The sequence below is a fragment of the Odocoileus virginianus genome, unplaced genomic scaffold (assembly GCF_023699985.2).
Source record: "Odocoileus virginianus isolate 20LAN1187 ecotype Illinois unplaced genomic scaffold, Ovbor_1.2 Unplaced_Scaffold_5, whole genome shotgun sequence".
In the NCBI taxonomy this organism is placed as follows: Eukaryota; Metazoa; Chordata; class Mammalia; order Artiodactyla; family Cervidae; genus Odocoileus; species Odocoileus virginianus.
In genome coordinates, this window is record NW_027224267.1 from 2,249,138 (window position 1) to 2,267,651 (window position 18,514).

Consider the following 18,514-nt stretch of genomic DNA (forward strand, 5'->3'; position numbering starts at 1 on the left):
TCGGAAGCTTCCAGAGTCTCCCTTTTCCCCAGGGCATGCCTGGGTTCTCATTTACTATCTTTGATGACAGACAGGTAGAGGCTACTGGCTGGTGCCCACATCCTCCGTGCTGTGACTATCTACCGGTGCACACGACAAGCACCGCGGGAAGTCAGGCACCTGAACACCGTGGGGGTGTCTGCAGCCACGGAAACAGTCTCGAGTCTGTTTCTATTTCACACAACCACCAAGCTATTTTTTAGGGGATCAAGGCAGACACCCAATGTTAACACAGGATGTTAAGGGCAGAACCACTGCCAAGAGCAAATCCAGCTGGCCAATGGATCCACACTGGAGGAAAAAGGATGGCGCTCAGGGGGTCGACTCTGGGGCTGGTGGAGATGCAGGCAAGAAGCACAGTGCCTGATCTAACAAACGTGTTGAAAACCTCAGAAATGCTACCAAGTGTACTCTGAGGCATTCCTGAATTTGGGAAACAACACTGAGAAGCCCTATGACCCTTGGAGCCCAAGTGACTACCTGTCTTATATAATTCTCCTTAGATCAATGAAACAGATTTACTTTTCAAAACCCAAAATATGAGACAGGCTTAAAGACAGGCTAACAGTGCAACATTCCTAAAAAGTGTATCTAAAATACCATACTCAGCCCTTTCCGGCGGTGACGACCTGCTCATGAGAACATGCCTCTCGCAAAGGATCTCCTTTATCCTCTCCGGAAGAGGAGAGGAGGACACACAAGCAGCGCCTGGTGCAGAGCCCCAATTCCTGTTTCACGGATGTAAAGTGCCCAGGATGCTCTGAAACCACCGCCGTCCTTAGCCACGCACAAACAGTAGTGTTGGGTGTTGGTTTCTCTCCTGTCCTCTGCCAGACTACAGGAGGAAAAGCAAGGCTTACAGAAGGATGCTCTTTCAGACGGAAGCAGCACTAAAAGCACCCTGTATCAAGATGAACGGGAAACCATCCCAATAAACAAGTTTTGGATACAAAAAAAAAACCAAGAAACTAAAAAACCACACTCAGCAAAGTGTGATACTCAACAAAGGTGATACATTATGGATTGGAATTTTACACTAATTAAAACTCTCCGGGATTTCCTTGGTGGTCCAGGGGTTAAGACTCAGCTCCCAATGCAAGGGGTGTGGGTTTGATCCCTGGTTGGGGAACTAAGATCCCACGTGCCACGAGGTGCAGCAAAAAAAAAAAAAAAAAAAAAAAAAATTATTGAAAAAACAAAACCAAGTAACTCCTTCCCTCAAAAGACAGAGTGAAATGATTTATATAAAGGACCCCAATACAGGTCAAAACTCTTTTAAATTTCATGGATGTGTTCAAATCCTAAGCTTTTTACACGGACCGTGGCTGTTAGCTTTATTCCCAGATACCAGGTTCCAAATGCTCCTAGGTCTTCTCCACAGTCGTCATCTGCGCAGGCCGACGGCTCTGTTCCCCGCATCCCACCCCCACTGACGCACGGGCTGGGCTGCTGAGCGCGGGGAAGGGCAGCAGCACCAGCGGGGCGGCCTGCGTCGGGTACATGATTATACAGGAGACGTTTCCACACTTCCTCACTAAGAGGATGTCTCTCTAGGTTTTCCGCAGACATTCTTTACTGGTTAAGCACATTTCCTGCTAGTTGACATCTAAGATCATAGGTACAGCTCAGTCACCTGAATCCAGAATGAGTGAGCAAAGATCCTTTCTCTTCCTTATAACAGAAGCTGTGGTTTTCTTCTGGCAACAGCAGAAGCAGCTTATGCTTACTGAAGCCTTACCATCTAAGCGTTCCCTTTTTTTTCAGATGAGGAAACTGAAACTGAGGAAATGAATTTCCCCAGACAGAAAGAAAAGAGGAAGAATTGGGATTTGAAAGCAGGCTGAGCTGACACCAAAGTCAAGCTCCTCACCGCTGCAGACCATCCCGTAACGACTCACAACAACCCAGAAAGCTCCTTCTGGTCCCAAACGGGACAACCTCAGCAGCACTGGTCTGCATCTAAGTCTGGCTTTCCAGGGATTCCGTCCTGCTTGAACACAGCACAACTGGACCATGGATTCTGTAAGAGATCCTACCATCATCAAAGCAGGATGAATCAGCAGGGGAAAGAGAGAGGCAGGATTAAATGAGATGAGAATTTAATTCACATTATACAGGGTTTCAAATTTTTGAGATGCTGTTGCTCCAAGGAGCTCCATGCGACTGATAAATATTTGAAAACACGCAGAAAATCAAGGAAGTCTAGACCACACCAAGAAAACAGCAGGTCAGCATAGATAACACGTGAAGTAATGTAAGTTTCAGGAAGCCAGTGTGTTTAATCTGAGAAAGAAAAGCTTAATGTGCAGTATCACTCTGTTCACCATCGAACCCCTCCACACGTGCATGTTACACACTCGGTGGGGGTGTCAGCACCCCACATGTGCACATTACATACACGGTGAGGGGAGCCACTCCCACACACATGCATATGTTACATACGGTGGGGGTGTCACCCCCACACGTACATATTACATATATGGCAGGGTGTCACCCACACACATGCACATGTTACACACGGTGGGGGTGTAGCCCCTCTCACACATGTACATGTTACATATACAGTGGGGGTATCACCCCACACACATGTACATGTTACATGCAGAGGGTGTCACCCCTGCACACACATGTACACATTACATACACAGAGGGTGTCACCCCCCACATACACATGTACGAATTACATACACGGGGGTGTCACCCCCCACACACGTACACATTACATACACAGAGGGTATCACCCCTGCACACACATATGTACATATTACATACACGGGGGTGTCACCCCCACACACACATGTACGAATTACATACACAGGGGTGTCACCCCCCACACACGTACACATTACATACACAGAGGGTGTCACCCCTGCACACACATATGTACATATTACATACACAGGGGTGTCACCCCCCACACACGTACACATTACATACACAGAGGGTGTCACCCCTGCACACACATATGTACATATTACATAGACAGGGGTGTCACCCCCCCCCCCACACACACATATGTACATATTACATAGACAGTGGAGGGGTGTTGAGTGGAGTCAGAGACAAACGGGAACAGCCCTATCCTGTATTTCTCCAGAAGGTCAACCAGTAAACCAAGTCACTCAAAAACATTCTAAGAAAAACGCCGCCCCACTGGCCGCCCCATGCCCCTTCCCAGGACTGCCCCACGTGGTGAGTGGCTGGCGCGCACACGGCTCCAATCTGGGGTAACCGGAGCTCCGCGGCTCCCTGTGGCGGGAAGGGAGCAAGGCTGGGCTGGGCTGGGCCTGCCGGGCGGCCCAACAGCTCCCTTCCGCGTGCAGGTGCGGTCCCCTCGGGCACATCCGAATCCCCACGCTGCAGGCTACACTGTCCGCACCTGCTTTCCAGAGCACCCACCCACCAAAGGACTCAGAAAGGAACCGACGGCCCCATCAGAGTCACAGGCCCCTTAGCTGAAACAGCCGCCACTTGGGGTACGTCTACTTCGTGCGAGACACCGTGGGGGACACAGGCAGCCTCACCCGGAAGGCAGTGATGGAGTGCTGCGCAGCAATTTAAAAGCCACGAGAAGTGACTTCAGCACATGCATGAAATGATCATGCCTGCACATCGTTCGCTCTGCAGAAGAGGCCGAGCCCACGATCCCACTCTGCGGAAACGTGTTTTAAGAACATGAGCGCACTAATCAAAGTCCTAGGCGATGGACTCACCCTCAGTCAGTCATTCCTCTTCACCCTCTTACAACCACTATTCATTTTACCATCTACCTCTGCTCAGACCCTGTGTCAGCGACTGATGTCCTCAGAAGGAAGAGGAAATCTAGGCAGACACACTCAAAGGGCGTCACATGAAGACGGAGGCAGGGACCAGACTGGTGCGCCTGCACACTGAGAAATGCAGCCCCAGAGGTCACGGGAGGGGCACGGAGCGGGTCTTCCCACAGCATCTCCAGGAGCCAACCCTGCCGACGCCAGGGGACCTGCTGACTCCAGGACCGAGCGAGAACGTCTGTGGTCCGCAGCCGCCGGGGCAGCGGGGCCCTATTTCTCGGACCTAGCTGTCTGCAGCACGGCCCACCCTACGTGTGACTCCAACCGTGTTTATTCTCCAGCAACTTTTATCCCGGTAAAAGGTGTCCAGGGAGGTGACATGTTCAGAGAGGGGTCACCTAATCCAGGGTTGTTCAAACATTTCTCAAAGTGGTAGATCCCAGGACTAAACCTGAGAGGGGCTGAAGGGGCACAGGTGAGGGAGGGGTGGGGGGCCTGCCCGTCACCCCAGCCCCTGCCTCACGCAGGAAGTCACCTGGGCTAAGAATTCTTCTACCCATTCATTCATTCAGCAAACATCTGAGCCCCTAGGTTGTGCAGATCCTGCCTTCACAGCCTCAGCAAGCACTGAGGTCAGCCAAACCTCCTCGTCTCACGGGTTAAGAAACTGAAGCGTGCACTCAAGGTCCCGGGTCAGGATCGGGGTCACTGCGGGCCCAGGTCCAAAGCTTGTGTCCTCTCCGCCATACCGTTCACCCCTCATGTGACTTGCAGCCTTGCTGGCAGACGATTCTGAAGAGTCAAAGACAAGCCTCTTTACTTCGCATCTAGCCCGTCCTTCTTTTTACTAATCCGCTCATTTGGTTGTGCTGGACCTCCACTGTTGCACCCGGGCTTTCTCTAAGTTGAGGCAGGCGAGGGCTCCTCTCGCTCAGGTGCTCAGGTTTCTCATTGCAGTGGCTTCTCCCGTTGCGGAGCACAGGCTCTAGGGCTGTGGTTTAGGTGGTTGTGGCGAACAGGCTTAGTCGCTCCAAGACAGGTGCAACCTTCCTGGACCAGGGGTCGAACCTGTGTCCCCTGCATTGGCAGGCAGATTCTTACCCCACCTCCCCCGCTAGCATATCCTTCTTAACTATGGTTTCTGGATACAGTGCACTGTCCCCACAGGTCTCGAGGCATCTTGAGAAGCTGGGAGACCTGAGGCCCGAGCCAGACAGAAAGCGAGATGGGCCCTGCTCCAGGGCAGCCGTACAGACGGCAGGGTGCTCCCTGAGCCCTTTCAAGGGTACGGCCGGCCTGCACAAGTAGGGCCCCAATATGTCCCACTTAAGACGCGTTTCGGTTCTGTGACACTGTCTACCGCGTGGTCAGTGAAAAAGCCTAGAAACACTGTTCTTCCACTTGCACGTGTGCTTGTCTGGAGACAAGAAAACGAAATGAAGGGGGGAAAAAGTGTAATATCTAAGAGCAAAAACACTCGCCTGATATAAGTTGTCATATAATTGCTAAGTCATGTCTGACTCTTGGCAACCCCACGGACTGCAGCACACTGGGCCTCCCTGTCTTTCACCATCTCCCTGGAGTTTGCTCAAACTTATGTCCATTGAGTTGGTGATACCATCCAACCATCTCATCCTCTGTTGCCCCCTTCTCCTCCTGCCCTCAATCTTTCCCAGCATCAGGGTCTTTTCCAATGAACTGGCTCTTTGCATCAGGTGGCCAAAATATTGGAGCTGAAGCATCAGTCCTTCTAATGAATATTCAGAGTTGATTTCTTCTGGAGTGACTGGTTTGATCTCCTTGCAGTCCAACGGGCTTTCAAGAGTTTTATCCAGCACCACAGTTTGAAAGCATCAATTTTTCAGTGCTCAGCCTTCTTTACGGTTCTACTCTCACATCCATACATGACTACTGGAAAAACTATATGGTTGTCTAGGTTTGTCAATAACTTTCCTTCCAAGGAGCAAGTGTCTTTTAATTTCATGGCTGAAGTCACCATCCACAGTGATTTTGGAGCCCAAGAAAATAAAATCTGTCACTTCTACTTTTCCCCCATCTATTTGCCACAAATTTATGGGACCAGATGCCATAATCTTAGTTTTTTGAATGTTGAGTTTCAAGCCAGCTTTTTCACTCTCCTCTTTCACCCTCATCAAGAGGCTCTTTAGTTCCTCTTCACTTTCTGCCATTAGAGTGGTATCATCTGCATATCTGAGGTTGTTGATATTTCTCCTGGCAATCTTGATTCCAGCTTGTGAGTCATCCAGCCTGGCATTTTGCATGATGTACTCTCTTTCGAGTTAAATAAACAGGGTGCCAGTACACAGCTTTGACGTACTCCTTTCCCAATTTTGAACCAGTCCGTTGTTCCATGTCTGGTTCTAACTGTTGCTTCTTATCCTGCATACAGGTTTCTCAGGAGACAGGTAAGGTGGTCTGGTATTCCCATCTTTAAGAATTTTCCACAGTTTGTTGTGATCTACACAGTCAAAGGCTTTAGTGTAGTCAGTGAAGCAGATGTTTTTCTGGAATTCCCTTGTTTTCTCTATGATCAATAGATGCTGGGAATTTGATCTCTGACTCCTCTGCCTTTTCTAAACCCAGCTTGTACATCTGGAAGTTCTCAGTTCACAAACTGCTGAAACCTAGCTTGAAGGATTTTGAACATAACCTTACTAGCATGTGAAATGAGTGCAATTGTGCAGTAGTTTGAACATTCTTTGGCACTGCCCTTCTTTGGGATTGGGATGAAAACTGACCTTTTTCAGTCCTGTGGCCATTGATGAGTTTTCCAAATTTGCTGGCATATTGAGTGCAGCACTTTCACAGCATCATCTTTTAGGATTTGAAATAGCTTAGCTGGAATTCTATCACTTCCACTAGCTTTGTTTGTAGTGATGCTTCCTAAGGTCCACTTGACTTCACACTCCAGGATGTCTGGCTCTAGGTGAGTGACCACACCATCATGGTTATCTGGGTCATTAAGACCTTTTTTGTATAACTCTTCATGTATTCTTGCCACCTCTTTTTTTTTTGGATGTCAAGCATTTAATTTTCCATTGAAAGTTTACCAAAACAGCAAATCCAAAGTTAAGGAAAATAGCTACATAAGACGAGCTTAATTTAGATTAAATATGTTGAGGTAGACACACCCATACCTCTTTTTAATCTCTTCTGTTTCTGTTAGGTCCTTACTGTTTCTGTCCTTTACTATACCCATCTTTGCATGAAGTTCCCTTGATACCTCCAATTTTCTTGAAGAGATCTCTAGTCTTTCCCATTCTACTGTTTTCCTCTATTTCTTTGCACTGATCACTGAGGACGGCCTTCTTATCTCTCCTTGCTCTTCTCTAGAACTCTGCATTCAGTTGGGTATATCTTTCCCTTTCTCCCTTACTTTTTGCTTCTCTTTTCTCAACTATTTGTAAAGCCTCCTCAGTTCAGTTACTCAGTCATGTCTGACTCCTCCTCAGAACACCACTTTACCTTCTTTCATTTTTTTCCTTTCGGATGGTTTTGGTCACCGCCTCCTGTACAATGTTACAAGCCAGGCTCCTCCGTCCATGGAATTCTCCAGGCAAGAACACTGGAATGGGTTGCCATTCCCTTCTCCAGGGGATCTTCCTGACCCAGGGACTGAACCCAGGTCTCCTGCATTGCAGGCAGATTCTTTCCTCTCTGAGTCCCCAGGGAAGCCTGGGACACCTACTGACCTACTAAAAAGAAGCCCCTGCGCGGCGCCAGGGGGTCCTCAGCCCGCCTGCTGCCAGCGAGGCCCAGGCATGCTCCTCAGCTCCAGAGCCCTGGGCAGGCCGGAAGTGGACCTGGGGGTGGGGGCTGAGGGGTGGGTGGGAATCACGCCGAGGAGGTGCCAGCCACCTGAGCTACCTGTAAACCAGAAAACCAGAGGCTTAGGCAGCGGACGGTAACACGGTAGCGAGGTTCAGTCCGGGGCTGAGAACGGGAAAAGGAAGGCAACGGATTCTCACGGTCGTTTCATCAGGGGAAGGTTACAAGGTGAGAGGAAGCTTTGGCAGCAAGACTTTGAGGGTTACAGTCACCTGCCTGCGTGAACTGCGTCCAGTCCTCTGAATGTGGGCTCCTTCCTACTGCCGAGGGCTGCGTCCGCAGAGGCCACGTTATAACTCTTGTGGGAAAGGCTGCCTTTTTGTCTTGATGAGACTCACTTAAAACACAAAAACAAAACAGGGTAGGGAGAGAGCCCGCTCGACAGCCCAGCTCCAAGCCTCGCTCACTCCCGGACTCATGCCCGGCTGGAAGAGGGGCTCAGGGCGCCCCGCTCTCCGGCACTATTCTTTCCCTCCAGCTGCAGAGACTACGACCATGCCCACCCCCGCCCCGCCCCTCCTCTGCCCTGGCCTCCCTGGCACTTCTCTATTTACACTCACTTCCTCCTTGGGCACCATCCAGCAGCAAAACCCGAGTCACACCAATGTAATTTAAAATTTCCTAGCAGCCATATTAAAGAAGAGAAACAGATGAAATTCATTTTAATAATACATTTATAACTTGAGAGACCCCAAATTTAAGCACTCCAAATATAATCAAGGTAAAAGTCATTAGTGACCTATTTTACATTCTTTCCCCCCACACTAAGTCTTTGAAATCTGGTGCACAGTTGACACGGGACATCTCAAGTCAATCTAGACCCATTTCCTGCACTCTGAAGCCACATGTGGCTGCGGCGGCTACCTTACTCAATGGCCAGGCCTAGCTGGTCTCCACTCCCATGACTGTAAACACGTCCACAAAGAGATCTTTCCACACTTCCTCTCACCTCCTCCTCTCTCTTGAATCCCAAAATTATAGAACCATCAAGCTACCGGACAGGTGTCTAATCGGTATCTCAACTCACAACGTCTCTTAAAAAAAAAACAAAAAGCCCACAAATTCTTCACCAGCACCACCACCACCAGCAGCATCTTGCTCTGGCCTTCCCAACATCGATCGAGCTCAAGTCCATGCTCCCACTGCTCAAGCCAAAGGCTCTGGAGTCAGCCTGACTCCTCCGGCCCCTCTCACAGTCCACCGGCCCGTCAGCCAATCCTCCTGGCCCTGCCTTCGTGATGACCTAGGACGGGGGCCTTCCACTTGCTCTGCCCCTCAGACGGCTCCCCGCCTGTCTCCCACGTTTCCCCCAGGTCTCCGCTCTAGGGTCCTCTTGCGAGAGAGCCATTCCCTGTCCACCCTAAAAACACAGCAGCCCTCTGGCCTAAGTCTTCACGTGGCCCGTGTATCCATCTGCTGACTCTCCCCCACCCCCAGCACGGGACGGTGTGGTGGGCCACGGGCGGTCAGACAGTCCCGAGACCGCCTGCCATGGGGGGCCCAGCTGACAACCACCTCCGGCCGCTGCACATGCAGCGTCACCAGGGCAAACAGCAGGCCACGTGTCCCCGGGCTGCTCGCTGCCAGCAGTGCTGACCAGGAGGGGGTGCCAGCCCTTGTCTTCCAACAAAGCCCGAAGCCTGGCCAAGGCTGCCTCCAGACTGCCCAGCTCCGCCACCTCTTCTTCCTGCGTGAGCAGGATTGCACGGGGCACGGGGAGCCGAGGGGAAGCCGAGGGCGCCTCCCAGCACCCCTGCTCCCTCCCTTGCCCCCTCGTGGTCGTCTCCCACACGTCTAACCATCCTGGCATCTACGCCTGGGACACTGTGAGCGCAGCCAAGTACTGTGGAAACGAATGAATCTCCAGGAAGAGCCGGGCCATGGAAAGGATGTCCATTTTTAAGTTACAAAGACAGACAGTGGGGCTCCTGCTCTGCCATGCGTCGTGTTAACTTTGGGGAAGTGTCCTGAGACCTCTGGGCTCCAGCTTCCTCATCAGTACAATGAAGACACCGCCACCTGTCTCGAGAGCTGTCACGAGTACAGCAGACAGTTCACCTGAGGCCCCAACAACAGGCCTCACGTGCAGGAAGCACTTTGCCAAGTGTGAGCTCACTCTCCTCTGTAGCTGCTTCTAAGAGTCCCTCGCCTTCCGACTTCACCACCGACTCCGACCACTTGTCAACTAAATAAAGCCCCAAATGACCCTGCGCACCTTCAGGACTGCCACCCTCAGTGACAGACTTTATTTTTTTGGGCTCCAAAATCACTGCAGATAGTGACTGCAGCCACGAAATTAAAAGATGCTTGCTGCTTGAAAGAAAAGCTATGACCAACCTAAACAGCATATTAAAAAGCAGAGACATTACTTTGCCAACAAAAGTCCATCTAGTCAAAGCTATGGTTTTTCCAGTGGTCATGCATGGATGTGAGAGTTGGACTATAAAGAAAGCTGAGCGTCAAAGAATTGATGCTTTTGAACTGTGGTTTTGGAAAAGACTCTTGAGAGTCCCTTGGACTGCAAGGAGATCAAACCAGTCAGTCCTAAAGGAAATCAGTCCTGAATATTCATTGGAAGGACTGATGCTGAAGCTGAAATTCCAATACTTTGGCCACCTGATGTGAAGAACTGACTCACTAGAAAAGACCCTGATGCTGGGAAAGATTAAAGGCAGGGAGAGAAGGGGACAACAGAGGATGAGATGGTTGGATGGCATCACCGACTCAATGGACATGAGTTTGAGCAAGCTCCGGGAGTTGGTGATGGACAGGGAAACCTGGCGTGCTGCAGTCCATGGGACTGCGAAGAGTCAGACATGACTGAGCGAATGAACTGAATTCTCAGGACTACTTCAAAGAAGAAAATGCCCAGGCTAATGTCTAAAATTATTAAAGCTAATAAAGCCACCAAGAAAATGTTTAAAATATGATCATTTAATTGATCATATTATTAATATCATAATCATTAATACTATAATTATGATAATCACTAATATGATCATAATCACTAATATTATCAATGATAATTTAAAGAAATTAGAAGCTTGCTGGTTAGTTTTCTTTTTTCAGGCTGCCTAGAGTAAGAGGGTTTCTCAAGAAAGTTCACCAAAACATTATGTACAAAAATGTTCACAGTGTTACAATAACAACTTGGAAGTCCACTCCATCAACTAAATTCTGGCACATCCACACCATAGAAAACTAGGCACATCAAAGAAAACACAGTGAAGTAGATATATACAAGTGGTAAAGATACAGATGCTGATATGGAAAGCACTCCAGATACAAAGTGTTTGTTTACACATGACATTCTCCACTATGACTCCACAAGTTTCAAGTAGACACAATTTTTTTTCTATGACAGCCAAGAAGTTTATTGGTCATTTTTCAAAATGAGTACAGGATGGGCAGGGGGTGAAAGAGATTTTTCTGATCAACTTAAACTTACTGCTTTTTTAGATTTAACATGTACTTTAAAAAAAAATAGGCTTAAAAAAGTAAGTAAATAAACAGGTTTTAAAAGAGTTGCCTGTATTCAAGACAGGGGCTTCCCAGGTGGCTCAGTGAGTAAAGAATCCACCTGCAAGGCCGGATAAGCAGGAGACATAGATTCAATCCCTGGGTCGGGAAGATCCCCTGGAGGAGGGCATGGCAACCCACTCCAGTATTCTTGCCTGGAGAATCCCATGGACAGGGGAGCCTGGCGGGCTACAGTCCATGGGGTCACAAAGAGTCGGACACAACTTAGCGACTGAGCACACACACATATTCAAAACAATGTTTTGGTAAATCATAGTTTTAATAAATTAAGTTTTATATTTTATAAAAATAAGAAACAGCTTTGATGATACTAACAAAAAATTAACAATATGATCAGTAATCATTATCTATGGGGGTAATCAAAGGAAGTAGTGGCAAGTCATGACCACCACCACCACCAAATAAAGGACCACAAATGCGTCTGTTCAATTTCAGCTTTCTCCTGGTGACATTCTGTCGATGTGTAAAAATAACTGAATCACTATGTTGTGAGACCAAACCTAATACAGTTTTGTAAGTCGACTGTACTTCAATGAAGTATTGTTTTCAACTTTCTCACCATTAAAATCTTCAAGGAAGATGCTAACGAGGAGCAAAAGGTTATCAGACACCTAAGAAAAGGCTTGTAACTGAAGGAAAAATAAATAAATAAAGAGCTTGACTAAAGGCCCAAACTTGGGCAAACAATTTTGAAACAGTTCTGCCCTGGCTATTAAGATACCACAGGTACTTTGGGAAATGTAACTGGGCTAGAAAACAGACTCCTGGCTGGAAGGGAAAACACATCCCGCCCCGCTTCCTACCTCTCCCTGTTGCTGAGGTTAACGACCGTTACCACCAAAGAAGAACCCTGAAGACGCGCCGGGGCCCGCCGCTGCCCCCACACGCCACTGGCTCGGGGGTACGCTGGGCACTGAGCGACCATTGCCTGTGCCGGCACGACAGAGACCGCACGCACACGCACGCCCGCACACCCGCACACACACGGTGTCTGGTCTCGCCTCCTGTCACATAGCCACAGACACATACACACACGTATGCACACACACAGAACTCACATTCTCTCTCCACTCCGTTAGCGAAGAACACAGACACAGAGCAACACGATCGCCAGTGTTTTCTGCAGTTGTTCACCTTCTAAACTGTCCTAGTGCTTTCAGTTCTAACTCTTACTAGGTTCATCCCCTGGGATAGATCACCCTCAATTCTCTGGGGTGGGTTTCAATATAGAGATTTCCAATGTTTTTTTTTTTTTTAAAGCTCATAATCACAAAGAAGGTCAGCAAAGCAGCAATTGAAACACACTCTTATGTGGCTGCAAGTTTAGGGAATTTCATATACGTTAGAACCAGATACCATGCTGGATACAGCCTGTCAATCAGTAATGCATATCATCTTAAGAACAGTAACTCAATGTTTAATTAAAAGTTTCAGAATTACAGCTGGTTTTCAGCACCAAGCTTCTCCCTCTCCAGCCTGGGAGCAAGACTGCTGAGCAGACATAGGGAGACAGAGAACTCCAGAGAAGGCCTGGGGAAAGGAAGAAGCTTCGGAGATGATGTCAGAAACAGAACTTCGAGTCATTACAGATACTGCGTAAGGACGGCCCTCTGGCTCAGTGGCGAAGAAGCTGCCTCTCAGTGCCGGGCCGTGGGTTCAACCCCTCGGCTGCGAAGGGGCCACATGCCGAGAGGCAGACAAGCCCGGGCGCCACAGCGACCAAAGCCGCAGCCCGCGAGCCCCCGCTCCCAGGAGGAGCCCCCGCAGTGAGACGCCTGCGCACTGCGACTACAGTGGCCCCCACGCGCTGCAACCAGACAAAACCCTCGCGCAGCAGCGAGACCCCGCGCAGCAGGAAAGGAAAATAAAATGAGAAACATATATGTAAGATTCTGCCACCAGATTACAACAGAAACACGTGCTTTACTTAAAAAAAAACCAAGGAGAAAATGTGACAATCCCTTTTCCACTTTCCTAAGCTCACTTACAGAAAAACTTACTCGTCTTCAGAATAATTCCGGACCACCACCGTGCATCTGCTTGTGCAAACGCTCCCTCCAACCCAACACTCACTTTTTTGCTTATTCCCAAAACCAGTGGAACAGTGAAGGTGGGGAGACCAGATGATTATTCTTTTTCCTTTACACAGGAGCCAGAAATAAATCTGGGAACACTGTGACAGTAACCAACGTTTACACTCAATCGACACACCGACCCAACCACTAGTGCTCTCTACACCTGCTGCAATTACCAGCTCAAGGCTGCCACTCCCTGAGCGCTGACTGCACGCTGGGCCCTGATCTGAGTGGCACATGGATTCATGAAGCTCACACATGCAGCCGTTCCAACCCCACTCCCCTTCTGCCAAATTCAGAGAACGCAGACTGCTCGAGTTAACTCAGCCCAGCATTCAAACCAGTAAGAACTGCGTGAAAGACTGTATTACACAGTAGCGGGACAGTCAGCCATGGTCAAGAATTTCCTCTCTTTTCTTAAGGAGTTTATAATCCATGGAACGAATAAACTGAAAAGTCAGAAAGAAAAAACAGCTGAGTGGGGGCAGCCTCAAGCACCGTGTGGGCGGATAGTGAGGAGTTGATTCTGAAAGTCAGAGGAAGCTTCTTTCATAGACGCAGCGGCACTGAAGTCAAGCCTTCAGTATTAAGGATTCTGCTAAGAAGGGGAAAAAAAGGCAGAAAATCCATTCCAGAGTAAAGAAGTCGGACAAATAACCATGGAAGTGGCCAGAGGTCTAAGTGCTGAAATACCAGGTGGTGAGAGATGAAGCTAAAAGTTACAATGATGCCAGATGGCATAGGTCTCAATGATTTCCTAACCCTTTAACACTAATTCTCAGCTGGCCAGGTGGTGATGCCTCCAAGGGGAAAATCTTTGTGGGAGTAAGCCTACCAACAGAACTAGGTCATAACCCTCAGGTGTGATAGAATGGAGGGAGATGTTGAGAACCTCTGCTATATACCTGCGGCAGAGTTGGGGGGGGGGGGGCAGGTGTGATATGATCTGACTTTACATACTGAATAATTCTGGTAACAAAACACAGAAGCACTAGAGAAAGGGAGGCCAGTCAGCAGGCCTACCTACAGGAACAACCTCCACAAGGACAGACAGGAGCCAGGGACGGCAGGGACAGAGGAACTGCTGAGGCGGGGGGGAGGTTGATGGAAAAGACACATGGAGACAGACTTGGTAAAAATCTCGTCAAGAAAAGGAAGACTCAGAAAGTTTCCAGCCTGGGGAACGGGGAGGACGAGCGTCCTGTGACGTTATGCCATCCTTCTTACCTGTGCACTGAACGAGGGCGCGCAGTGCACAAAGAACAGCCACTTTAAGTGACACCACAAGGCAAAAATAGCACAGACTTCTCACAAAATAAAGAAACAAGTTCAAGAGAGATTTAGCTAACTTGCCCACAGTGACCCAGGGGTGAGGGATGAGCCGAGACACAAACCTGAGTCTTCCAAATTCGGACCTGACGGATTTTAAACAAGCACCCTCAAAAAGAGTTTACTTTTTATGAGCACAAAAATCTCCAAAAAATAAACCCACCAAAAATGTTTTAAACAAAATGCTGGTAATCTGCTGGGAATGCAATTATATTTCAAAGGTAAGGAATGTTTTAAAACGTGTGCTCTGATCCCCTCTCCCAAGAGACTGACTTCAGTCAGCAGTGCTGGCTTGTGGACCCTGAAAGTTTCAACACACAGGGCAGAGGTGGTTTGTTTGTTATTTTTGTATAAAAATACCACTTGGTGTTTTATGAGAGATCAGAAATAATTGAAAATAAATATTCTCAGTATTAACTATCTTCAACATCCTAAACCTCATTCCCAGATTCCCAGTGCCGTGGTTGGTACTGATGTTTGTTATTAAAATACTTTATAATAATAATATTCTTCATAAGGTGGATTACAGACTTTGACTTTATTCAGCAAACATTTAGACATTTTCATGTTGGGGATAAAACAATGACACGGTCACCACAGCCAGAGTTTAACAAACACAACACGTGATACAGGCAATAATGAAAGTAAAAAAGAGGACTGTGACTGCAGAAATGAATAATTCACTTTGATAGGATTTCCAAAGGGCTCCAGAGAGGACCTAAAATCAGATGTGGACTTTTAAAAAAGTGGAGTGGGTGGAAGTAAGACAGGGCATTCCAACTGGAGAAAAAGATTACAAAAGGGATTGAAGCAGCTAGGCTGATCAGAGAACCAAGAGCCCTCTGGAGGGGCAGTGTGAGAAGGGAACCAAGACGACAGGTGAGGTTCAGAGCGGCTGGGGCCAGACTGCAGGGTCTGGATTGCGGTCTCCACACAACAGGCAGGGTTAGAAGCTTTCTGAGCCAGAGACTGACAAGATCCAATCTGTGCTTAGGAAAGATGACCTGACAGCCGGTCAAAGTGCAGACAGGAAGGGTTGGGGAGGAGCCTAGGAAAAGCTATCAGCCAGGACAGGAATCAAAAGCTTTGACACATTAGCACCAGCTCATATTTTAAAAGGGACTGAAGGCTGACAGAACGACTTCACATCTTCCCTCACCTGATCATTCCAACCATCCTGTGAGACAAGTATCATTACGCTCCCCATTTTACAGATGAGAAAACTGGCTCAGAGGGCCATTAACTGCTCCAAGTCAAATGCTGCTACAATAGGGAGAACCTAGGCTCCGCACTTCCCCACACAAGGCAAAATCAATCTTACTGCTTTTGAAAATGCTACTGCAAAATAAAGCAGAGTGATCTATGACATCTTTAAAAGAGTTTCTAAAATTCCATTTACTTTTCTTAAATGGTTACAACTTGTGTAACAAATAAGCTAATTACCCTTAAAATAGTTAGATTTGCCTTGTGTTGGCCTCATGGTAAAGACCTGTACTTTTCCTGAAAAACAATGCATCTGTACCTCTACTTCTATCTTCTGCAATATTAAATACTTAAGAGTAATATTCTCTACTTCTTTCAATGTTTCAGTGGCCAAACTAGATGACACCGGTTTATGTAAAAACTGTTATACATGTGCCCAAACTGAAACAGTAAATATTTTTGAATTACTAAAAATTATTTAGCAAGTACAGTAACTGAATATAGAACACAATAAGTATGCATTGCAAGAAGCTTACATATAAGTATAAACGTTAGTCATTCAGTTGGGTCCAACTCTTTGGGACCCCATGGACTGTAGCCCACCAGGCTCCTCTTGTCCATGGGATTCTCCAGGCAAGAATACTGGAGTGAGTAGCCATTCCCTTCTCCAGGGGATCGTCCCAACCCAGGGATCGAACCAGGTCTCCTGCATTGCAGGCAGATGCTTTACCATTGAGTCACCAGGGAAGCCCCAAAAGTGTATACCTACGCATAAATATAGGTGTGCAAAGACACAATTTCAGGAATCATTTCTGTCGCAAAGAAATGTCATCAAGAGCCTAAGAACCACCTATGAATGGATCAATCCAAAATAACCGATGGGAGAATATTTGACCTTCAGGCTGCAAAGTGGGAGAACTCCCCACGTCGGATTCAAAGTCTTATGAAATAGTCAAGGTGCTCTGGCACCTAGCTAGCACTAGGATTTGACTGTGTAGTTAGTTTTACCCAGGACGTCATCTATTATCAAAACTGCTTGCCCCCAACTCTTCACCGATCTCCTACCACTGTTTGGTGGTGGTTGTTTTTTTTTTAAACATGGAAAGACCCAGACGTATAAAGCTCACTCTTACGAACCTGGACGAAATATCCGATATCCAAGTATCCTAGATATCCAGGGGGCTTCCCTGGTGGCTCAGTCGGTAAAGAATCCCCCTGCAATGCGGGAAACCCGGGTTCGATCCCTGGATCGGGAAGATCCCCTGAAGGAGGGCATGTCAACGCCACTCCAATGTTTTCACCTGGAGAATTCCATGGAGAGAGCCTGGCGGGCTACAGTCCATTGCGGGTGGGGGGTCGCAAAGCGTCGGACACACGACTGACCACAGCACACACGCACGGGCTAGACATCCAAGCACTCACCCGCAAGTGATTAGCAGAAACCATACTTAGTTCTGTCCCCCCGACCCGCTAAATCTCCTACAGTTTTTTGGGTTTTTTTTTTTTTTGGCCAGGTTGGCTCTCCTGAGCTTGCCTCTAGAGGACAAAAAATGAAAGGTGGCGAAGGAGAGAAATCGAAAACCCGGGTTCTGCCACGATTTTGATGGTTTGCCCCAGCAGGCCCGAGTACAAGCGCGCGCCGCCCCGCTCTGTCCCGGGGCGCAGGCATCTATCTCTCCGGTGATCACCCCGCTGCTCAGGGCGCCGGGGGTGCCGGGGCGGAGGCAATTCTCCCCGGCGACCACCCCACTCCTCGGTGGCGCCGGGGGGTACGCTCGCGCTGGCGGCCAGAGCAGGAGGCCGGCTCCGGCCCTTCGGAGCGCGCGCGCGCGCGGCCGTATAACCTTCGCCGGACCTGGCGCCGCAGGGCCCGCCCCGCGCGCGCAGAGAGCCACAGGCCCGCGCGCCCGCCCGCCCCCGCCGGCCGCTTCCCTCCACCGGGGTCGGAGGGGAGCCCCTAAAGGACAATGCAGGACGGGAGGGTGCAGCGCCGCCGCGAGCGCCCACCCCGCCGGCCCGGCCCGGCCCTCGGGGTCCCGCGCGCTCCGCCTCGACTCCCGGAGAGCCGCTCCCAGCGCGGCCCATTGTGCGCACTCATCGTCCGGCCCGCGCGCCGCCGCCGCCCGCGCCCCCCAGGCGCCGGGGTCCCCGCGCCCGGAGCGTACCACACGCCCGGGGCCCGGCCCCGCCCGCCCCGGCCCAGCCCCGGGCGGGCCCCAGCCCAGCCCCGTGGTACCTGCCGAGCGAGCGGCCGGGCGGCGCGGCGGCCGCGGCGGGGGCGCCTCCTCGCTCCGCGGGCTCCGAGCGGCTGCCGAGCGCCGGGCGGGCCGGGGCGGGCGCCTGACGTAAAGCGGCGGCGGCAGCGGCGGCGGCGGCGCCACTCGGCGGAGGGCGGGGGGGGCGGTGCACCGCGGCCGCTCCGCTCCGTTACCCGGCAACCGGCCTCAGCGCCCCGCCAGCCGGCTGCGCTCCATATCCTTCCGCCCAGGCGCCGGGATTACATCAGCGCCGCCGCCCCGCCCCGGCCCCGCCCCTCCGGCCGACTCCAGGGCGCCTCCGGGGCCGCGCGCGTGCCCGCGCGCGGAGGGGCCTGCTGGCTGGCGGGAGCGTTACAGCGGCGGGTGGGTGCTGGGGTCGCAGGCGGGGAGGGGGTTGGAGGACTGCAGGCGGGAGCCCCACCACCACCACCCGCGGTGTGCGGGGCGT

General features: G+C 50.0%; 1 protein-coding gene and 1 pseudogene across 4 annotated transcripts in view; one reads left to right on the forward strand and one right to left on the reverse strand.

Moving 5' to 3' along the window:
• Nucleotides 1-18,174, reverse strand: part of KIAA0232 (KIAA0232 ortholog) — an 80,715-nt gene extending 62,541 nt beyond the window's left edge. For 2 of the 4 annotated variants that reach the window (XM_070462441.1, XM_070462442.1), the window contains exon 1: nucleotides 18,045-18,173. The gene's annotated coding sequence lies outside the window, so the exon portion shown is untranslated. Of the gene's footprint in view, nucleotides 1-18,044 lie in introns of all 4 variants that reach the window. The other 2 variants (XM_070462443.1, XM_070462444.1) reach the window with 2 other exon arrangements.
• LOC110129164 (small ribosomal subunit protein eS27-like) lies at nucleotides 683-993 on the forward strand (annotated as a pseudogene).
• Nucleotides 18,175-18,514: the final 340 nt, after the last annotated feature.